Below are 24063 nucleotides of genomic sequence, written 5' to 3'. Positions count from 1 at the left end.
GGCATATTATCTCGATGGTCCTTGGGAATCACTGAATCACACCATTTGAATAAGTAGTATTTTGCCTGTAACTAAAAGGATGCTATTATACCTCGGAGCAGTTTAAATGTAACAATTGTACTGTATAATAATTGCATATAAATGTATTGGTCATACTATACCTATTATTACTTGTTCTAGAAAGATAATGCTTTTGTAACCCAGGTACTTTTTAAATAGAATTTGATGAATAACCAGTACGTATTACATTTAAACTAAGTCATCACTGCATTTCTTGTTTACACCAATTTTTATGCCATCTGTCTTATTTGTGGCTGCAACATCTGAACAGTTTCTCCCAAAAACATGAAATAAAAGCAACAGCAGTAATAGAGGTAAAAGGATAAAAATTTCAGCTGTTTTTAGATTTATCTCCATTTTTTTCTTGTGTCCTAAAACACCCTGAAACCTGTTTTCAAAGGTAATTCAAGTAATTACAACCATGTTAAAAAGGTGTTTTAATAAACTGTAGAATTTCGAAAATTTGGAATGTTAATATATTAGAGGCACTCCTGATTAAAAAAAGAGAAACAATTCATAATAAGCCAAATTTGAGACATACTTCATTTAGAAAGTGCTTAGTTTTGTAACATAGCAGTCCCCTTTATCTACAAGAGATATGATTCAAGACTCTCAGTGGATGCCTAAAACCATAGATAGTGCTGAACTCTATATATACTATGTTTTATTTTCCTGGACATACATATCTATAATAAAGTTTAATTTATAAATTAGACACAATAAGAGACTAAAAACAATAATAATAAAATAGAATAATTATAACAATGTACTGCAATAAAAATTACATAAATGTGGTCTTTGTCTCTCTCAAAGTATCTTATTATAGTAAACTTACCTATTTTTGGACCACAGTTGAATGCAGGTAACTGAAACTGTGGAAAGCAAAACCTCAGATAAGGAGGGGCTACTGTGTGATACTTGAGAAAAATGTAAAAGCCAAGTTGTTGCCTTTCTAAATTTGCACCAAATCCTAAATTAAAAGCCATGTCTTGATGAAAAACAAGATAACTATTTGCATTGGATTTAATTCGTTCATAATGATTAATTAATAATTTCACATTGATTGATAAATAATTGACACCAAAATGTAAATGTGTATTTACTCATGCTATTTTATTGTTATTGTCAACTAGGGAGCTTAATCAAGGCAGCAAGGGGTAAAGTCCATTTTAGGAAGATAGTACAATAATAAGCTCTGTAGATATTAGCAGTGAATATGTATTCTCTCTTTCTGTATCTGCACTACAGACACTTCAAATATTGCAGTAGGAGAAATTATAATGATAATATCCAAAGACTCATTTAGCATTCCTCTTTGTTTCAGAAACATCTGTCATAATCAAAATGAAATTCAGACATCATTATTGTAGTCTCTCTTGTTAGAAAACTACCCTGCATATTCTAACATGGCAGTTAAAAATACCTATGGGAAATTTAATTTTGATCTACTACAGTGATAGTAAAAATAACATATTCTGAGAAAGTTAAATTGTGACTGTTCAGACAACACATTGATTTCACAATGTGTCCTCTCTCCAGGAGTCAAATGTCATATTCTGGAACTAGCATAAGAACAATGAAATAAGTGGAATGTATAACAATAAAGGCTAACTTTAAAAAATTTTTCATTCTTTCATTTACAGTATTCTGACAACTAGACATAAATTAAATACTAAATTATTCCTTCAGACTATATTTTAAATGTATAATCCATGTTGGTTATTCATATTCTGATTATAGAAATCATTTTCCTGGTGATAAGCCCTTAGTTTTCCACTCTGAGCAGTAACTAAATGGGTTTCAAATAAAAAGAAACATTATATCAAAAAATTAATTCTTCTTCTTATGAAAGCTTGTGATCAAATTTAGTGTTATTAGTGTCCCTTATAAATGATGTAATGTTGTAATTAATGAAAATGTAAACTCTGGGAATTTTTTACAGATACATATTTTAATCTTCATTATAAACTCTTAATTTATCAATAGGCAATAGCTTGAAGTGAACAGACAAGAAATCAAGAAATTTTTTAGGAATATAGAAGAAAATGCTCTAAGACCTTTCATATGCTATACTAATCTTTATATTGTCATTTTATAATTCCTAGAAGACAGACTCGTCTATAAATTTTATATAACATGTCAATAGTTGTATAAGCAAGGGGAAAATATATACTTAGCGTTGAAAACACTCCTGTTAAAACAAAATGGTTAGATACTGATGCTGCATTTCTGAAATTTACAGGTAAATGTTTAGTTAATAACTTACTAGGTAACACAGTCATATTATACAACTACTATTATAGGTCACTTTACTAACTTGACCAAAGATTTAACCTCATTTTTTAATTCAGTGGAATTTTTTTATTTTATTAAGGTGATTAAAAACAGTATTTTATTTTTAAGCCCTGAAATGATCATTTTGTCTCAGTTTTGATGGATTCCTTCTTCCAGTGTTCCAATCATGTGCACGCACATTTGTGAATTAATCAATAATTCATGCTTAATAATCACTAGTCAATAAATTTTACCACGTATGTGCTAATACCCTCATCTCATTTTAACACCACCTTTGTAGTGATAGTCCAAACTGAAAATCACATTCAACAGCCAGATAAATGAGATCCAGAGATGAGAAACAGAACCAAAAACGCATCTGAGTAATTTTTTATCATGAGTTTATTACTGCTTATGGACTTAAGTGACTAATTCCCTGGACAGTGAGTTTCCTTGGAACTAGTATACTTCATCTGACAAACACCTAGAAAAATGATATAAAAACAGGTTTATCCTTGTCACTTCACACTGTAATTGTTCTCTTCAAGAGCTTCCAAAATTTTTTTTACCTATGTTGCAGCTGGAACACTCATTACTCTCACCTGATTTCTTGGGCTCTGCATGGATCTTGGGCCCAGGTAAATTCATGATTGTACTCATCCTTGTAATCATCATCCACTTCCCAAAATGTAAACTTCATAAATAAGCTCATGTAGATCTTGTTCACTGACCCCAGTTCCTAGGTTACAGAACCAGTGTCTGCATACTCCTTATTTCCCACTATGGGTTGCAAACTCTTAACATTCCTCTAATATAAATATAAAAACTTCTTTTCATTTTATCCTTATATTTGCTTATATCTTTCTCTTTACTTTAAAAAAAAAAAATCAAATTGAAAAAAACTGGAGAGAGATCCAAGATGGCTGATGATTAGCAGCTCGGGCACGTACCTCCCAGTGAAAGCACAAAGAACGAGAGGACGCCACACTTTCAGACGAATATTAGTTGCTCACGGACCACGAGATTCCCAGTGGAGGAGCTCCACGGGTCGCCAGGGCGACTCTTGTGGCCGGCGTGGCGGTTTTGCTGGTGCCTTAGCACGCCAGTTCTTGGTGCAGAGTCCGGAGATTTCCGGGCAGAAAAGCACCATCAATCTTAACACCGCTGTTTTGGCCGGCTCAGTGGATTGCTCAGATTTCGGCGCAGGGAATCAACAAGTTGGACGTCAGAGACCCAGTTAGAAAGTCGGTAATTATAAAGACGACAGACGGACAAATATATAATGAAGGGAAGAAACCACCGTAAAAAGGTAGAGAATACTCAAAATCAGAATGCCTCTTCCTCTACAGGGGATTGCAATTCCTCATCAGTAACGGAACAAGGCTTAATAGATTACACGTGTGTTCCAATAACAGAAGCAGGTTTCAAAACGTGGGTGATAAGAAACTTCTGTGAATTCAAAGAACTTGTTCTAACCCAATGCAAAGAAACTAAGAACCTTGAAAAAAGGTTTGACGAAATGTTAACGAGAATGGACAATTTAGAGAAGAATATAAGTGAATTGATGGAGCTGAAAAACACAACACGAGAACTTCGCGAAGCATGCACAAGTTTAAACAGTCGAATTGATCAAGCAGAAGGAAGGATATCAGAAGTCAAGGACCAGCTCAGTGAAATGAAACGAGAAGACAAGAATGCAGAAAAAAGGATGAAAAGGAATGAGCAAAGTCTCCAGGAAATATGGGACTATGTGAAAAGACCTAATTTACGTTTGATAGGTGTACCTGAATGTGATGAAGAGAATGAATCCAAGTTGGAAAATACTCTTCAGGATATCATTCAGGAAAATTTTCCCAACCTGGCAAGGCAGGGTAATATTCAACTCCAGGTAATACAGAGAACACCACAAAGATATTCTTCAAGAAGACCAACCCCAAGGCACATAATCGCCAGATTTATTAGGGTTGAAATGAAGGAGAAAATACTAAGGGCAGCCAGAGAGAAAGGTCAGGTTACCCATAAAGGGAAACCTATCAGACTTACAGCAGATCTCTCAGCAGAAACCCTACAAGCCAGAAAAGAGTGGGGACCAATATTTAACATCCTTAAAGAAAAGAACTTTCAACCCAGAATTTCCTATCCAGCCAAACTATGCTTTATAATCGAAGGAAAAATTAAATCCTTTGCGAACAAACAAGTACTTAGAGAGTTCACCACCACCAGGCCTGCTTTACAAGAGCTTCTGAAAGAAGCACTATACATATAAAGGAACAACCAATATCAGCCTTTCCAAAAATATATCAAAAAGCAAAGAACTTTAACACAATAAAAAATTTACATCAACTAATGGGCAAAACAGCCAGCTAGCATCAAACGCCGGTATTAAACATATATATTTTAATTGGATAAAAAGCCAAAACCCATCGGTATGCTGCATCCGGGCCCATCTTACATGTAACAATACACAAAGACTCAAAGAGAAGGAGGAAGATTTACCAATCAAACAGAGAGTAAAAATAAACTAATAAACAAAAAGCAGGAGATGCAATTCTCGCCTCTGATAAAGTAGACTTTAAAGCAACAAAGATCAAAAGAGGCGAGGAATGACATTACAAAATGGCAAAAGGATCAATGCAACAAGAAGAGCTAACGATTCTATAGATCAACGAGATAGAAAATTAACAAGGATATTCAGAACTTGAACTCAGACCCGGAACAAGTAAACTTAATAAACATTTATACAACTCTCCACTTCAAATACACAAAACATACATTACCACCTCACACCTATTCCAAAGGTGACTATATAATTGGAAGTAAATCACTCCTCAGTAATCGCATAGCATTTCATAGGTTTAAATTAAATATTGGTTGGCTGTTTGTTTGTTATCTTCTTCCCTTATTCCTTCCTGACTACATCATTAAGTATAATTATCAGTATAAAAGAGGTTTTCAGTACCCATTACTAAATTGCATTCTAGCCTGGGCAAGAAAGCGATACTCCCATTCTCTCTCCCTCTTTCTTTTCCTTCCCCCTCCTCCCCATTCTCTCTCTCTTTCTCTTCCTTTTTCCTCCTTCCTATTCTCTCTCTCTCTTTCTCTTTAAAAAAAAAAAAGAAAAAAACTGAGGGCTTTGCCCATTTTAACTCAACCAGATAAGAAATTATACAGTATGAAAAAAAAAAAAAAATCATCTGCTTGCTTTCTGCCCTCCACATTCACTAGTATTGAATAGCTTTGGAACCAAGTTGATAGCTTTTCTCTCTAATTCAAGTAAAGCTTTTATTTTGGAAAAGTGTGACATTCATGTTAGTGATCTACCTATCCAGCAGCTCAGCCACAACATTTGTTCACTCTCCAAACCTCCTGTAGACTATCCCTTTATGTTGCTTCATTCCTCCACTCCTATTAATGTGGTAATTTACTGAATTTATAAAAGCTAATAAACCTTAATATAGGATTTTTTTCTCAGCAAACCAATTCTTCTACCTCTACCCACCAGTCTTCTTATTGCTTTATGAAGTTTATGTAGTCTAGATGCCATGGTGCAACACTGTTAACACATACTTGCCAGCATGTGCAACATTCTAAATCATTTGTATTTCCACACACTTGCTTTGTGTCAGCAAACTGGAATAAATGCTACTAACATTGATTCCTTCTGTGCTTCATAAGTGGCTGCTTGCTTCTAGCTAGTAACATACAGAATCTCTTCAGCTCTACTTTTAAATGGTCTTCCAATGTTACTATACTACCTATAATTATTGAGCAATTGCTTTAAATAATTGGGTTTTTCTTCTGATTGCCTCTCTTTGTGTTGACACTTTTTCAGGTATTTTATTTGATTCTTAATCTAGCTTCTTCCATGGGCTTTCTACTTCACACACTTTGCCAACTATTATGCTGCTAAGTACAATACTGTAGACTGGCTCAAATTTTCCTGTAAATTCAGCTGTGGTCCTACAATAAATTCAGTTAGGTGAAAAGCTCTGTACATCCCAGTTGTTGCTAATTATTGTATTTTTTGCTATCACATCATAGCAATTTTTTAAATGTCAATGTTACTTAAAAACATTCTAGATATTTCTATTTCTATTTCTAGATCCTTAAGGAATCACCACAATGTCTTCCACAATGGTTGAACTAATTTACACTCCCACTAACAGAAATAGAAATTCCACTTGATCCAGCAATCCCATTGCTGGGTATATACCCAAAGGATTATAAATCATTCTATTATAAGGACACGTGCACACGAATGTTCATTGCAGCACTGTTTACAATAGCAAAGACTTGGAACCAACCCAAATGCCCATCGATGATAGACTGGACGGGGAAAATGTGGCACATATACACTGTAGAATACCATGCAGCCATAAAATTGATGAGTTCATGTCCTTTGTAGGGACATGGATGAACCTGGAAATCATCATTCTCAGCAAACTGACACAAGAACAGAAAACCAAACACCGCATGTTCTCACTCATAGGCGGGTGTTGAACAATAAGAACACTTGGACACAAAAAGGGGAGCATCACACACTGGGGTCCATTGAGGGGTGCTATGAGAGGGATAGTGGGAGGGAGGGTGGGGGAGGGATAAATGTGGGGAGAAATGTCAGGTATATGTGATGGGGGGATGGTGGCCATAAACCACCTTGCCATGAATGTACCTATGCAACAATCTTGTATGATCTGCACATGTACCCCAGAATCTAAAGTACAATAAATAAAAAATTTAAAAAAAAGAAAAAAAGAAAAACATTCTAGATAAAGAAATAAAAGTAATTAATTTTATTAAATACTGATCCTTGAGTACAGATCTTTCTAATAATCTAAAAGACAAAATGAAAGACATGAATGAAGCAAGTTTCTTCATACAGAAATATGGTAGTTGTCTCCAGAAGAAGAATGTATTTGATTTTTGAGTTGCGAGCTAAACAAGTTATTTTTTTATAGACACCATATTTACTTGGAAAGTCGTGGTTATTTAGATCTCAAACACATATGAAGTGAGACTGTCATTAACAAAAAATGAAATGGTTTTGCCAATAACAAAATGTAAGCTTTCAAGCTAAAATTAAAATTTTGCAAAATATATTCACTATTATGGCCTTGACAGATTCCCAGTACTTAAAGAGACCTTTCTGAAGAGAACAGTAGGGCTATTAATGAATGTAATGTTTTATGTTGTTTAACAAAGTATGTTAATAATTGGAAAATTTTTATTACTCAGTGAACCAATATTTCCCAAGTGACCAATGCATAATGTTTCAAAATCATGCATGAGAAAAAGGGACATTGAAATTGCAAGAAAGATCAATAAATTTTAACGTAATGTTAATATGGATACAGATTTCTCATTGAAAATACCTCTCAAAGAAGTAACTGCTTGTTAATTTTGAAGTAGTATCAAAGAATTATATCCACACAATCTGAAAAGTCTATTGAAATACTCCTCTTTAACCCTATTATCCATTCATTAAAGGCTGTTTTTTTTCCTATATTTAAAATGAAACGTTCATTTGCAAAAGATTGATTGCAGAGCAGATAGCCAATCTAACTTTCTTTTACAAACCCAGATATTGAAAACGTTTTCAAAAAATTTTAAAGCCCCTCTTTATTTTTTTCACATGGTAGTTATTTTCATAAAAAATCTTATTTACATACACATACGGTTCAAGAGTAAGTCTAATTTTTGAATGAACTATTTGTAAATACTTTTAAACTGTTTAATGTGTATTTCCAATGCACTACATATTAATAAACATAGTCCATACAAATGAAATAATTTTTTAACTTTTATTTTAAGTTCAGGGGTAGATGTGCAGGTTTGTTACATAGGTAAGCTTGTGTCATGGGGATGTGTTGTACACATCATTTCATTATTCAGGTATTAAGCCTAGTATCCATTAGTTATTTCTCTCCTCACACCCCAAAATACTTTTATGGTCCTCAATACTATTTATGAAAATAGAAGGATAATTTAAAGAAAAAGTTTGGGAATTGAGTAGTGTCATTTAGAAGATCTCAGGGTTTAAAAGAGATATTTAGGAGTTATTAATCTAAAATGTAAAAATTCTCAAAAAGAAAAAAATGCATATGAATACCAATATGAAAAAAATGAAAGATAGCTCATATTTTTATATTTCTGCATACATATATTTACATATACTGTAAATTTGTATATTATACATGTACAGCAATTAACATGTAAAATTAAATATTTCAAATAATATCTCCTAGATATTTTCATCTATTTGATAAGTAAATAGAATCCTACATGATTTATATGATGTGAAAATTTGCACTGTAAGTGATGTCCCATTTTACACATTTGTTTTCACACAAAGGTTTGTTAATCACTTTATCTAATATTACATACAAAAATATGTAATTCATTTTCCAAAGGACTTGGAAGCATTAAAAGAAGAATCCTTTCAAATGTAAACATTGAGGTGATCAAGGAAAGCAGGGGTCTTGCCCTCATGGAATTGCAAGAGTTGAGGAAAAGGGGAGTTGGGGAAGAAGCCTGTAATATAATGTATTGATGATATATGGCAAGTATTTTGAGGGATCCAAATACACTCTGGAATGTCTTTCTAAAGACAGTAATATACACACTGAGAGCTAAAAAATATTTAGGAAAGGTATGGAGAGAGGAGAGTCTAGAGACAGACCACAGGTAAACAACACCATGAGGAAAACAGAGAACTATAAATAATCAGTAAGGTTAGCATATACAGAGCAAAGATAGGATAGCCAATAAAAAGGCCGGAGAAGTGATCACAGCCCAGGTCTTAACATCCTTGTAAATCATATCTGGAGAAGAGGGGAACACCATGAATATGGTTTAAGGAGGACTTTGAACAGAAATGCAGTGCCTTAGGATTCTCCAGAGTTAAATCAATAGAATATCTATAGTCATGCACTGCATAACAACATTTTGGTCAACAAAATACTGCGTATGTGGTGGTGACCCCAAAAGATTATAATGAAGCTGAAAAACTTCTGTCTTCTGATGACACAGTAGGTCAGTGTCATAGCTCAATGCATTGCTAATGTGTTTGTGGTGATGCTAGTATAAATAAACCTACTGTACTACCAGTTATATGAAAATATAAGCACATAGAATTATGTAAAATATAGAATACTTGATAAAGATAAACAGCTATGTTACCAGTTTATGTATTTACTATACTATACTTTTTATCATTATTTTAGAGTGCATTCCTTCACTTAGAAAGAGTATGCCCTGTTACACTGGCAGTTGCTTCATGCATATCTTGTTTTCCATCTCTTGATTGCATTATTTCCTCTTGTGCTTGATTTAATCTCATGTAGTTTTGTTCATCATGGCCTCCCAGCATACAAAGCTCACTGGTAATGTTGACAGTAGGAGGCCACATTGAGTGATTGACCTGAAAATGAGAAATGATTAAGAACTACAAAGGTGAAAAATCAGTGATGATTATTTCACACAAGGCAGGGACATCCCTTTCCATTCTGCCTATAATCTTGAAGAACAAGAACAAAATGACAGAAGCTGCTAAATGATCTATTTTATTGAAGGCAATTAGAGTAACAAAAATTTGGGAAGGGCCTATATCAGATACAGAGAAACTTCTAATAACCTGAATTCAAGACTAGACACAGAAGTGTATCTCTCTCAGCACAATTACAATCACAGACAAAGCAAAAAGATTGTTTGTGATGTTGAAAGAAAAAGCTGAACCCACCTATGATATTGAATTTATTCTTAGCTCTGAGTGGTTTAAACAATTCAAGAACTGTTATTAATCACATAATTTGAAAGTGAGTGGTGAGTCTGTGGGTGCAAATGTGAAAACAGGTAAGAAATGTTTGGAAACTAGATAAGCTGATTATGGAGGAAAATTACCTCCCAGATCTTCAATATGAACGAAAATTCTCTGTTGTGTAAGTGGATGACTGAAAATACTTTCAGTCTTAAGAAGGCCAAGTCAATGCCAGGTTTCAGGGCTTTTAAGGACAGGATAACAGTATTATTTGGGGGTAAGGACGTTGACTGTAAATTGAAACCCTTTATTATTTAGCACAGTAAAAAACCCAGGTCTTCCACCGTATCAGTAGGCACTCTCTACCAGTTTACTACAGGAGCAATCAGAAGACACAGGTGAGCCAGCTCCTCTTCCAAGATTCCTGCCTGAATTGCTATGCCAGCAAAGTGGAAAAGTATTTCTTGGAGAATAACATAGCTTTCAATATTTTGCTTATTGCTAATAATACTCCTGAACATCCTCCTTGTATTGGTAATCTTCATCCCAACATCAAAATGGGGTTTGGAGGGAGAAACCACTTTGATCCAACCAACAAATTAAAAAGTTACAGCAGCTTTTAAAGATTACTACCTAAGGAAGATTTTTATCCAGGCTATTGCTGCAACTAAGGAAGACACTGAGAAGACACGAATTCAATTGTGGAAGGACATCTATGACTGAGAACCTTGCTTGGGTTTAGGATGATGTCATCAAAGCATGTGTTAACAGCATGCAGAAGAAGACACTTAAGAAGCTTGTTCATGGCTTCAAAGTATTTGTCAAGGGTGAGGAGGTTGCAAAAAGAAATTAGACTATGGTTGAGATGGCAAACAAATTTAACCTGGGTGTGTATGAGGATGAATTGAGGAGCTCCTAGAGGTGCTTCCTGAGACACTGACTAATGAGGAGTTGTTGGAACTGAACAGGAATGGCTAGCTGAAGAAGAGACAAAAGAAAAGAAAACTGCAAGAGAAGAAAAAGAAAAGGAACACTCCCCCAAAATTCATAGGAAATGGTTTAGCAGAAGCTTTCTTAGACCTCAGCAAACTGCTTGAAAAGTTTAAAAAAGAAAAAAAATGATAGTACCAAACCATGGACTAGAGATAAGGACAGAGAGCCCCAGCAAGAGAGCAGGAGACAAACAGTAGAGTGGTTAAAAAGAAGCTGTGTTCAAACTTATGAGGCGTATGACTTACTTCACAGAGTACTCGCTGAATTGGTTGAAGTCTTTGCTGGCTTACATCTGTTACTCTTTAGCATTTCGTGGGGAACTAAGAAAGTGCCAGGACACTGGGAAAAGAGCCAACATAAAATGGTTGGGTAATAAAAGGGTAAAAGGTTTAGTTCTGAAAATTAAAGACCCGTAAGCTCAACTTGTACAGCAAGGGAAAAAATTGTCACACTGAATAAATAATGGAAATAGAACAAGATACTGACTTTACATGAACAACATTTCCCCTCAGACTAATCTAACAATTTAATCTATTGACAAAGGATAGGTAAACTGTATCTGCAGATCAGAGCTGGGACCAGAGGTATCTGGGAGCACAGGTACAGAGATAAGCCTAAGAAACCATGGCAAGACTGGAGGCTCAAAGCAGGAACCAAGGAAGTAGAGGTCAGAGGTGGGGACAGAACTGCAACCAGGGTCCTAACGCCCAGAGAATTAAGATCATTTAGGGCCAGGTGTGGTGGCTCAAACCTGTAATCCCAGCACTTTGGGAGGCCAAGGTGGGTGGATCACCTGAGGTCAGGAGTTCGAGACCAGCCTGGCCAACATGTGAAACCCGTGTCTACCAACAAATAAATAAATATTTAAAATAAGCCAGTGGGGTGGTGCATGCCTGTAATTCTATCTATTCCGGAGGCTGAGGCAGGAGAATCGCTTGATCCCGGGAGGTGGAGGTTGCAGTGAGCTGAGATTGTGCCACTGTACTCCAGCCTGGGCAAGAGTAAGACTCCATCTCAAAAAAAAAAAATCATCTAGAATTTTATGCCATTTTCTGTCCTTAAAAAATTGAATTTCCAAGCATGAGCCTATGAAGATTGTTTAATTCCTTTGAGAACCTGAGCCCACCATTCAAAGACCTATCACTTGGTAACAGTATCATTTCTTCATTCTTTATTTATTCATTCACTTATTCACCAAATACATATTAAATGCCTTATGTTGGTAACGTAATTGGCTAGGAGTAAATAAAATTAAAGTGATGGACATTAGTTTGCTATCTTCTGAGTCATAATAGCAGAGTTGAAAAGCATTTTGATCATTATCTGATCAGGACTTCCTTTTCTATTTAAAAAAAAAATTATCAAAAGGATAACAGTTAAGATGTAACTAAGTCCTGATTACTTTGAAGATTTTGTATAAATTAGGACAAAAATTCAAAGAAATTTAATGTTTTGAAGCAGCCCTTTTAATAAAGACCTGGCTTCTTTTTTGGCTTTTTAAGAAACTTGCAGGTGCAGCCTTGATTGAATATCTCAGATTTCCTAAAGTACTTTTAAACTCATTGCTTTATATCATTTCAATATATTGCTGCTAATCAGTTCCCTGTTCTTACCAACTAAAAGTGCTATCTTTTACCTGAAACTTCATTTTTGTCATGTCCAGAAGCAAAAGCAAACATAAAACAAAACATATGGAGGAAAAATTACTTCAGTCTTTTCACTGTTCACTTCTATTTTTACTTCTCTTATAAATCAGTACAATGTTACTCTTGAACTACCATCACACCCACTTTCTGTGGTTTTCCATTTACTGTATAGGATATTTTTTAAAATAACTCATTAAATAAGCTTCATTTGAAGATCTCTGACAAGCTTGCTTTTCACTTATGAACTTAATATAAAACATCCAATTTAGATACATATTAAGCAGTTGCTAAATATTTCCCTTACAGCTATATAGAGGTGCCTACAAGATGAGTCAATGGGTGGTTTATTTATACATCTATTTATTCTGCAAATTATAGAATGCCAACATTGAACAAGGAGCCATCATAGATTAAAATCAGCTATGCCTGCCATCACATTTGAACCCAATTGCTGGAAGAGACAAGTCATGGTATGGAACATAAATACCTCAATACAAGGTAATTTATGAATCATATTAGGTAATTTGAACAAACTAAGAAAGACTGAGTAAAGACGATGAACCCTTAAAAAATGGTTAGGAATTTTTATAAGGACTAGAGGAATATATAAAGGAAGAGAAAGACGTGAGTATGGGCTGAATAGGCAGGGAAACCCACTGTGTATTCAGGGAAGGTCAAACATATTGGCAGGAGCAGAAGCTTCATACTGGAAAATAGAAGCAGAGAAAGCTGGTGATGTGTGGAAGTGCGGTGGTGTTTTAAATGCCAGGTGCCTGAGTTTGCAGTATTTCTGTGGCTCAGTTGCCACCCCCTCATCATTCTTAGCCACTCCAGTTTGTCCTCAAACTGCTGCCAACATGATTCTTCTAAAAGATAAAGTTAACACATAACTGCCTTGCTGAAGATTTCTCAGTGGTCTCAGTGGATTTTAGAGGGGTGTGGGTCTCTAAGCCCACTTAAGTATGGGTGTCTATGAGACTGTTCACAACTGAGCACCCAGACACAGGTTTCCTCGGGCTGAGTTCAGCCTGGTAGGTCACCAGTGGCCCTGTCTGGTCTCATAGGGAGCTGAATAAATAAGATCCCTCTTTGGTCCAAGCAACAGTCTCAGACAGAGGTGAAATAGTACCTGGAAACCCATTATACCATGGCAAACAGGCTGAGAGATCTCTTTGGGTTCTAATTAAATTTCAGGACACTTACCCAGTGGAATTTGTTGTTATAGGCTCACTAAACTGAAACAAACCTTCATATACCTTGTAAATTCACATTGTAAATACATTTAATTTCAGCAAAACAACATCCATTATCTTAAATTCACATTCAAATATGTTAGATTATATTATCATTTTAATTTTATTTAAAAAATTTGTGCTGTGTATGCTGGAAAGTAGGACTATAGATATCATATGGCATCATATAATTTAGTTTTAAAATCATCCTTACAAGGTAGTTATTATTATCCCATATTATAGATGAGGAAATTGAAGGGCAGAGGGTTCAATAACTTATGCAAGTTCAAATAGCAATTAAGTGACAAATTTGGGATTTTAAACCAGTTCTGTTCAATGCCATTTCTTCTGCACATGCACATTCAGATGTCATCTTCAGACATATCAAAGTAGACTTTGTGAATGACAGTCCTAAGACATAGAAGCTGAGAATTGCAGGGACCTAGACTCATCTACAATATCTATTTCCCCTGGCCGTGACTCATCAGAGGAAAACTACAAATTATGGTTTACTAAATCAAGGAGTTATATTTGATGACTTTTCAAACCTTCTCTCATCCTCTTGAATCTATGATCCCTTACCAAATTTCTACTGCTCCCTAAACATTTCAGATTTCAAGAGCTCAGTTGAAACAATGAGGAATTCTTTCCCATATTGAAGGAAATGTCTTTTATAGTGATATGTTCCTGTCTCCCTAAAATACCACGAGCAAACTTCAAATGCCATTCCAATTCTTGCTATTTTTTTTGTCCACACCTCTTTCAAAAATAAGTAACAGCATTAACAATAATCAACAAAACTTGGCCCTAGCCCAACTGAAGTTTAAGCCAGATTTGTGTTTAGTTTCCCAGACCAAAGTATAAGCAGTTAGCTGGTTACAAGCCTTTCATAGTGCTAAAGAACAATGAATGGAGAGCTTCAAAATGAAAACCATACGTTTGGTAGGAAACGGCTCCAACTGGTGCTTGATTACTAGCTAGGTGTTCTGCTTCTAAGATGATTAGGACAAACACAGAAAACCCTGCAGGCAAAGATGGACTGATATTTCCCTTCTAGGAAGAAAAAGAGCAGTATCCGATGACATTGGATCACTGTGATTCTGGATACCTTGAAAAGCCAGGGCTTTGAGGGGGTTCTCATTTCTATGTCACACTGGGAGCCCTTCTCTTTCTCAGGAATCCTCTCCAGAGGGAGAGGCTTTGTGTAGAATTTTCCTGAATGCAATGAATGTCAGCACATTCCCCACTAGAATGTGCATTCTATTCTTATCAAGTGAAACTGACCTCCCTGCCCCAGCATGCTCTCCTTGTTCATCATGATGATTAATTTCAAGTGCTCAATGATGCAGGTTTCTAGATGAATTGCACAGTCCACTCCAGATGGCAAATATGTACCTCTGGAATCTCCTCACCCTTAAGAAAGAAGTCATGTGCTAGCTTGCAAGAATGAGGATATTTAAAATAGTTGGTTTACAATCAAATCTGTGTCCTACAAAAGGCTCTGTCCAGACTAGCCTCTTTCCTTTTAGTTGGCAGCGATCCTCTCCTTCCTACTCATTTTCCATCTGATACTATGTGACTCAAGTAGGAGTCACAATCAAAATGAAAATTTTTACTGCAAAACTCAAGATTTTACAGTATTCTTTCAGCCAATGGAAGCAACCAGGATTCATAAGAGTCCTCAAGTTGATGTTCAATAGGCCCCTGAATCTTGCTTGTCCACTAGAGATTTCCAAGTTAATTGCCTTGATACAGGCTACTGAGCTTATTCTAGTGAACAAAAACCTTATTCCATTTGTCATCACTGTCAAAAGGAGCAAAATATGCAAAATAAAAACTGATCAGAAATTGCTCTTTGTGTGTGCATTTCTGCATCAGAGCGATTGTTTCAACATTGATTAAATACAGATTTTCCCCCAAAGCTTTGTTGGAAGCTGTAAGTGGGTCAGGTCATGGAAAATGAGTTAATTCACATTCTCCCTTTCCAAGGTTAAGTTTTTTTATTGAGGCATTTTCTTAGGATTCAAAGTAAAAGGAAAGAAATTGCTCTTATGTGCGTCAAGGAAGTCCAAATACCTACATGGACAAATGGTTGCCCCACTTCATCCGCCCTTCTTTGCATCCCAGAACTGTCACCTCCAGGAGCCTCTGCTGAGGTTCCATGGAGCTGTGGGGGAAATTTTGTTTGGAGCTTTCTGAGAAACTGTGGGGATGAACGTGGATGAAGACAAAAACCTGAAAATCTAGGAGCTGACTCTGTGGAAGACGGTGGGGGCAGAATAGTAAGGGCTGGCCCACCCACCCAGCAGTGTCCCAGCTCCCTCATTACCTGAAATTCCACAAGTTTTCTTCATGTCAACACACATTTGCTGTGCCCTGGGAATTCAGAGATAGCTAGAAAAAACTCACAGTGTAATGGAAAGGTAGGAACTTTGTCATAACTCTGCCTGAAAGGGTGAAAAGGCATTACTCAGGTATTTTTGAGCCAGATTTTGAAGGCAGTGTAGAAGATTGCCAAACACAGATGAGAAAGCCAAGGGAATCTCATTTACAAAGGCCAGGGCCTGATTTGCTGTGGCAGGAGAATGGGCTCTAGAGGAACCTAGCCCTTGCAGGAGAGGAGGTGAGGCAGGTCCCACCAGGCCTGAAGACTTGGCCACCAAAGGGTAAGATGGTGTGATCTGCAAGAGTGTTGGAGATAGATGGGGGTAGGCAGATTTGAGAGAGAGAGACCAGTTGTGAGGTCTTTGCCACAGTCCCAGCAAGTGCTTATGAAGATTTGGATGACAGTGACAGCAGGACTGAAAAACAACTCACATCTAGAAGACATCTCTTTTTTTTTTTTTTTTAGTGTTTTTTTGTTTGTTTGTTTTTGTTTTGTTTTTAGATGGAGTCTCGCTCTGTCACACAGGCTTGAGTGCAGTGGCTCAATCTTACTGCAACCTCCACCTCCCACCGGGTTCAAGCTGTTCTCCTGCCACAGCCTCCTGAGTAGCTGGAATTACAGGCTCCTGCCACAGGCCCAGAAAATTTATTGTATTTTTAGTAGACATGGGGTTTCCCCATGTTGGCCAGGCTGGTCTCAAACTCCTGACCTCAGGTGATCTGCCCTCCCCAGCTTCCCAAAGTGCTGAGATTACAGGAGTGAGCCACTGTGCCTGACCCTCGAAGACATCTTTGGAAGGTGGAATTGACAACATTGCATGTGGGTGATAAGGGAGCTGTCCGCAGAGGTTTCTAGTTTGGGGAGATTAAGCTGATGGTGGCAGTTCTGAGGGAGGTTTCTATCTACCTCTATCTCTTCATCTGTCTGCCTCTCTCTCTCAGTCTCTGTCTTTCTCTGCCTCTATTCTTTCCATTTTTGTTTTTCTCTAAGACACTCTATATCTGTTTTTTGTCTCTCACTATTTTATGGCATCAGCTTCTTTCTACACAACAGTTCCATTCTTCTCTCTATAATGACCAACTTCTTCACCATCCACACTCATTCTGCCCCCTGGTAACTCAAGATGACACATGCCTTTGACTCTCCATAGCCTTCATTCTCTTGAAATTCTCTTACTTCCCATTCCACTCTTCATTATAAAATTCATTCCATATTTTTCTGTTCAAATTTCCAATAAAGAGAATCTAATGAGAGGCAGCCTCTGGCTCCCACTGTCATGGCCATTGAAGTACATTGAGCTCCACAGAAAATTTTTTGGCAAGTGAGAGTTGACAGACACTGGGCCACTGTGTTAGTGGCTAAGGAAAAATTACTAAACATGGGCAAGGGAGATCCTGAGGCCACTGAGCAAAATGTCATCATATGCATTCTCTGCACAGACTTGCTAGGAGGAAGCACCAGAAGCAGAATCCAGCTGCTTTGGTCAGCTACTCAGAGTTGTCTCAGAAGTGCTCAGAGAGGTGGAAGACCATGTCTGCTAAAGAGAAAGGAAAGTTTGAAGACATGGCAAAAGCAGTCAAGGCCTGTTATGAAAGACAAATGAAAACTTAATCCCTCCTAAAAGGGAAACAAAAGAGGAGTTTAAGGAAACCAGTGCACCCAAGAGGCCTCTTTTGGGCTTTTTCTTGTTCTGTTCTGAGTATCACCAAGATCAAAGAAGAACATCCTGGCCTACCCCTTGGTGACACAGCCAAGAAACTGGGGGAGATGTTAATAACACTGCTGCAGATGGCAAGCAGTCTTATGAAAAGAAGCCTGCAAAGCTGAAGGAAATATGCGAAAAGGATATTGCTGCATACCGAGCTAAAGAAAAGCCTGATACAGCAAAAAAGGGAGTCATCAAGGCTGAAAAAAGCAAGAAAATGAAGGAAGAATAGGAAGATGAGGGAAATGAAGAAATGGTGAAGAAAAAGAAGAAGAATGTTGAATAGGTTGGTTCTAGCACAGTTTCTTTTCCTTGTCTATAAAGCATTTAACCCTCCCATACAACTCACTCCTTTTAAAGAAAAATAAAAAGGAAATGTTAGGCTGTGTAGGATTTTTTTTAAACTGTGCAGTGTCTTTTTTTGTCTAGTTATACTATCAATTGTGTATTTAGATAGTGCTCTCCTAGTCGCATTTTCAATAGCTGCTAACCTTGCCTGGTGCAGTATGGGGGGTGTAAATGGCATGGAAATTTAAAGCAGGTTCTTGTTGGTCCGTAGCACAAATTAGTTATATATGGGGTGGTAGTTTTTCCATCTTCAGTTGTCTCTGATGCAGCCTATGTGAAATAATTGTTGCTCTGTTAACTGAACACCACTCTGTAATTGCAGGGAAATAAAGGTTGCAGCTGTTTTGCTGACATTCTGAATGCTTCTAAGTAAATGCAGTTTTTTTTAAATTAAAAAACCTTTTTTAAAAAAGAGAATCTAATGAAATAAGCTCTTCTTTCCATGCTACTTCAGTGAGTCATTTATACTGGCTGTTAATCAGAACCACCTGAGGGGCTTAAAAAAAAATACCAATGTGTGGATCCATCTTAAACTTAGTGAATCAGAATGTTTGAGGATGGCAAGCTCAGCATCTGTATTTTTTTAAGTTCCAGTGGCAATACTGATGCACAAATAGGACTGAAGCCACTGCCATCAGTGACAGGTCATAGGCTGTGGTTCCCAGAGAAGAACTTGGGTCAGCTACTCATAACTATTTGAGTCAGTTTCAACCAGAGATGGGAGATAATGGGGAGGTAGGACCACATGGTATGTAACATGGCCATCCAGGACCTGGGAGTATCCTGGCCATAAAGCTGCCATGAAATGTTTGCTACAGTAGTCTCGTGAGGGGTAAAATATTTAAGCATGGGTTTACAATGCTCTATGATGTGCTTTGTGGACAAACACAGTGGAGGGGCCTCTAATCCAGATGCAGGGAGTGAGGGAAGATTTTTCCAGGTAAGGGACTTGGGGGGAAGCTAAAGACTACTCAGGTGAAGAAAAAGAGAAATGAGACCACCAGTGAATGAAATAGCATATCCCAGGCAGAGAGGAGATGTTTGGGCAGCACATAGTTACAGGTTCACACTTCAAGCATCCTCTGCAAACCTATAACAAGGCTTCAGAAAATGTCTCAATTATTTATTCTGGAAGCAGTTTAAGTCTTTGCCAGACATTTAAGCGCTACCCAAACCAAAATAAAGTGAACTGTGAGAGGATGTTGAGAGATTAGACCAGAGAGGTATGCAGAAGCATGATAGTGAAGTTTGGTGTTCAATTTTCTAGAATAGTAGCTACTATTTATTAATTTATTTTATTTTATTTTATTTTTATTTTTTATTTATTTTTTTGAGACAGAGTTTCACTCTTGTTACCCAGGCTGGAGTGCAATGGCGTGATCTTGGCTCCCCGCAACCTCCACCTCCTGGGTTCAAGCAATTCTCCTGCCTCAGCCTCCTGAGTAGCTGGGACTACAGGCGTGCACCACCATGCCCAGCTAATTTTTGTATTTTTACTAGAGACAGGGTTTCACCTTGTCGACCAGGATGGTCTTGATCTCTTGACCTCGTGATCTACCTGCCTCGGCCTCCCAAAGTGCTGGGATTATAGGCGTGAGCCACCACGCCCAGCCACTACTATTTATTAATTATCCACATACCAGGTACTTTATGTGCATTATTTCATTTAATCCTCACCAAACTCAGAAGGTCAATATTATTGCACTCATATTATACCTAAGGAAGCAGAAGCTCAAATAACTTCATTTTACTTGCCACAGTCACAAAGCTAGAAAATGTAGAGCTGGAATTTGAACTTAACTGTTAAAGTTCTCAGACTTTAAATTTAAAAGAAGGGGCAGAAGGAGTGTTCTATATTGGAAAATGAAAGAAAAAGAAAAAGATACCAGTATGTACATGGTTGACGATTTGCATAGTGGGGTCATTTCAGTATTCACGTGGTTTAAAGAATTTATAAATATATTTATGAAGGTAAATATTCTGTATCCTTTATTTCCATTTATTTAAAACATTATAGCAATAAAAAGAACACAATCTTCACACAAAATCTGGTGTGGATGTAAGATAAAGTCAAGGGAAGCTGGTCGGGCCAATAGGAGGTGGTAGGTTCATAAGCCATCAACATCATCCCATTTTTTTCCTCTCCATCTTTTCAAAATTCAAGGATTCTATGGCTTTCATATATGGCCCCAAATAATTTTTAGACTCATAAACTGTTTTTACATACCACAAGCAAATGGCTCCAGGAAGCAAACAAGTGTTATACGAGGGTGACAGAGGCATTCTTTGCCCTGGTGGAATATTCTGGCTGTGCAGGAGGGCTCTGGCCACCCAGTGGACCTACTCCTGTGTTGTCATGGGTGCTCCTATGACCTAGAGGAGGGCAGAACCAATCGTGGGCATGGTTTAGCCTCAGCCACAAGCCACCTTCATAGAGAGGCTCTGACCCTTGTCCTCAGAGTCCACAGAAACAAAGACATTAAACCTTATTTTGGATGGGAAAGTGCCAAGATTGTGTTTGGCTGAGTCTGCCCATGGGAGATGATTAAAGTCACCCAGGGATAATGTCCCATTGCTGGTCCTATGCTTATTTTAGGGTCCTTTCCAAGGGGTGACAGAAGGCATTATAAAGTGATTCACACCTGTTCAAATACAGATCATTTTATGGCCAGCACTGGTTACTCCTAAATCCCTGCTCATTTAGGGAAGTAGGAGGGATTTTAGCTCAGCCCATGATGGCAGTATTTACCCTTTTCCCAGGACTGAAAGGTCTTTGAGGGCATTGAATTTTCAGTACTAAATCTGAGAATGTTCCAGGAAAACCAGGAGAAATTGGTCATCTCACTACAACCCAATATACCACAAAACTTTAGGATGTTGACTGATCTATAAAACTTAGTGCCAGATGCAGCCAGAGGACTTCACAGAGCGCAAATAATTTTTGTATATTTTAGATGTACCCTTTGACAACCAAGTCATAGCAAGTATATTCTTCCCATTACAAACTCAGTAAATATACTCATTCTCTCAATGCAAAAACACCCAAGTGTATAATTCAGTTAAATGTACATGAATACTCACTTACAGCTTGTGATGGTTAATTTTATGTGTCAACTTGACTACGTTACCCAGATATTTTGTCAAACATTATTCTAGATGTTTCTGTGAATATATCTTTAAGATGAGATTAACATTTAAATCAGGAGACTTCGAGTAAAACAGATTACCTTTCATAATATGGGTGGGCCTCATCCAATAAGCTGAAGGCCTTAATAGAAGAAAAAACTGACCTCCCTTGATGAAGAGAAAATTCTGCCAGCAGACAGCCTTCAGACTTGAACTGCAACTCTTCCCTGGGTCTCCAGCCAGCAGAATTTGGACCTGCACTATTACAATCATGTGAGACAATTCCTTAAAATCTATCTATCTGTCTGTCTATCTATCTGTCTGTCTATCTATCTGTCTGTCTATCTATCTATCTAGCTATCATTTATCTATCACCTCTCTATCTATCATCTATCTATGTATCTATCATCTATGCATCTATCTATCATCTATGCATCTATCTATCATCAATCATGTAGCTATTCATGTACCTATTACTGATTAAAAAAATAATCTTATGAAGTTCTCTTCCGGTCAAAATGGCGATGAGACTGACGTGCGGACGCCGGGAGATTCTGCGCCCCTTACAGCCCGGGCGTCAGGTCCACAGCGTCTCAGGGCCCGCGCAATGGCTCAGGAAACCGCTGACCGTGTGGCTCCTATTCCCAGCCGCTCCGTGCTGCCGTCGCCCACACTACCTCTTCCTTGCGGCTCCCAGTCCCTGCAGCCTCAGTACCTCTGCCATCTCGTTTGCAGAAGTCCAGGTACAATCTTAGCCCGCTGCCTGATTTTTCCTGTCATCGTGAAGGGCCAGCGAGAAGCAGCCAAGAATCAAAATCACATGCCAGAAATCCAGAAGTTTACCACTCGAATCAGAGAGGCCAGGTTGGCTGGAGACCACACTGAGTTTTACAGGGCTTCTGCAGAGATGTCCATTTACCAGAAAAAGCACGGTATTAGCTTCTTTAAACTTCTAATTCTCCCTCTGACTCAGGCCCCAATCTTCATCTCCTTCTTCCTGGCTTTGAGAGAGATGGCCAACCTTCTTGTGCCCAGCCTGCAGACAGGTGGCCTCTGGTGGTTCCAGGATCTCACAGTATCCGATCCCATCTTCGTGTTACCAATGGTAGTCACTGCTACAATGTGGGTTGTCCTTGAGGTGCTGAGACAGGTGTACAAAGTTCTGACCTTAAGTGGATGAGAAATGTGATCAGAGTGATGCCCCTGGCAGCTTTTCCCATAACCGTCCATTTCCCCGTGGCAGTGTTTATGTACTGCCTCTCCTCCAATTTGTTTTCCCTGGCCCAAGTGTCCTGTCTCCGGATTCCAGCAGTAGGCACAGTACTTAAAATCCCCCAGCGTGTTGTACATAACCCTGACAATTTAGCTCCACGGGAAGGCTTTCTAAAGAGCTTCAAAAGAGGCTGGAAAAATGCTGAATTGATGCAACCGCTGAAAGAGCGTGAACAACGCATGCAGAATCACTTGGAGCTAGCAGCCAAGGGTCCTTTACGACAGACCTTTACCCACAACCCGCTCCTACAACCTGTAAAGAATAACCCTCCCAATATCCCTAGCAGCAGCAGCACCTGCAGCACCAGCAAACCAAAGTCAAAGTATCCCTGGCGTGACACACTTGACTGACTTATGTTCCCTGCTCATTCTGGGAGGAACTCTGTCTCTTCAAAGATTCATCCTCAAACAAGACCTGACACTGTGTCCTTGTCCCAGTCCTAGGAACTGTGGCACACAGAGATGTTCATTTTAAAAACGGATTTCATGACAAAAAGAAAAAAAAAAAAACTCTTACTAGAAACCAATAACCTGATAAAGTTGTTTGTTTGGACCTTTAAAATCTTAGAGGGAATTTCCAGTGTTACCCCATAATTTTGCCATAACCATTTTTATGCAATAAATATTTGTTGAGTCCTTCTGTGGCTGATCACACACTTGTATATTTAGAATATGAAACTAATATACTGTATGAATAGAAGATGTGGGGTACATACTGTGCAGGGACATCCTTTACAGACACCCAGCTTAGTTCACCGAATCTTGACTTGTCATGTAGACTGGGTTATTTCTTGTCTCCTTAGGTGCATCATTTCTACTATTTTAGTCCCTGGTACAGCCCCTTTCATGCCACCTGAATCTCAATCTAGTGGCTTATCAGCTTAGATTAACAATGATTAACAGAGTTCTAGTTCTTCTTTCCTTCTCTTCTTCAGTTCACAATCAAACTGATGTCCATTTATTCTCTTCCTGGAATCTCCCCAGTGTGTTTTTCTGGATTCTTCTGTGGTAAAATTAAAGTTTTCTTGTTTTTCCCCTGTACCATTACTGTATATGTATACAGACACACAGATACACACTATTTGAGTTTTTATTTAATATGAACAAGTGTGCAAAAGCTTTCTCCTCATTTTCTTCATTCCACATCCTGGTTCTAAGGCAGCTGATCTAGCTGGCAGGGGCTGTTCCTTCCTCAATGACTCTGCCTTTCTTGGAGGAAACCAGATGAGCAGCCTCAGAAGAGTCTGCCTTGCTGTACATCAAGA

At 37.8% G+C, this 24063-nt stretch overlaps 2 pseudogenes; both read left to right on the top strand.

Moving 5' to 3' along the window:
• Positions 1–17759: 17759 nt before the first annotated feature.
• Positions 17760–18338, top strand: LOC135273579 (high mobility group protein B1-like; annotated as a pseudogene).
• A 3684-nt stretch (positions 18339–22022) lies between these two features.
• LOC105710131 (mitochondrial inner membrane protein OXA1L-like) lies at positions 22023–23284 on the top strand (annotated as a pseudogene).
• Positions 23285–24063: the final 779 nt, after the last annotated feature.

Source organism: Aotus nancymaae, unplaced genomic scaffold (genome assembly GCF_030222135.1).
Source record: "Aotus nancymaae isolate 86718 unplaced genomic scaffold, 86718_ANA_hifiasm-v0.15.2.pri h1tg000008l, whole genome shotgun sequence".
NCBI classification, from domain to species: Eukaryota; Metazoa; Chordata; class Mammalia; order Primates; family Aotidae; genus Aotus; species Aotus nancymaae.
Note: the sequence above shows the minus strand (reverse complement) of the source record. Positions and strands in the feature narration are given on the sequence as shown.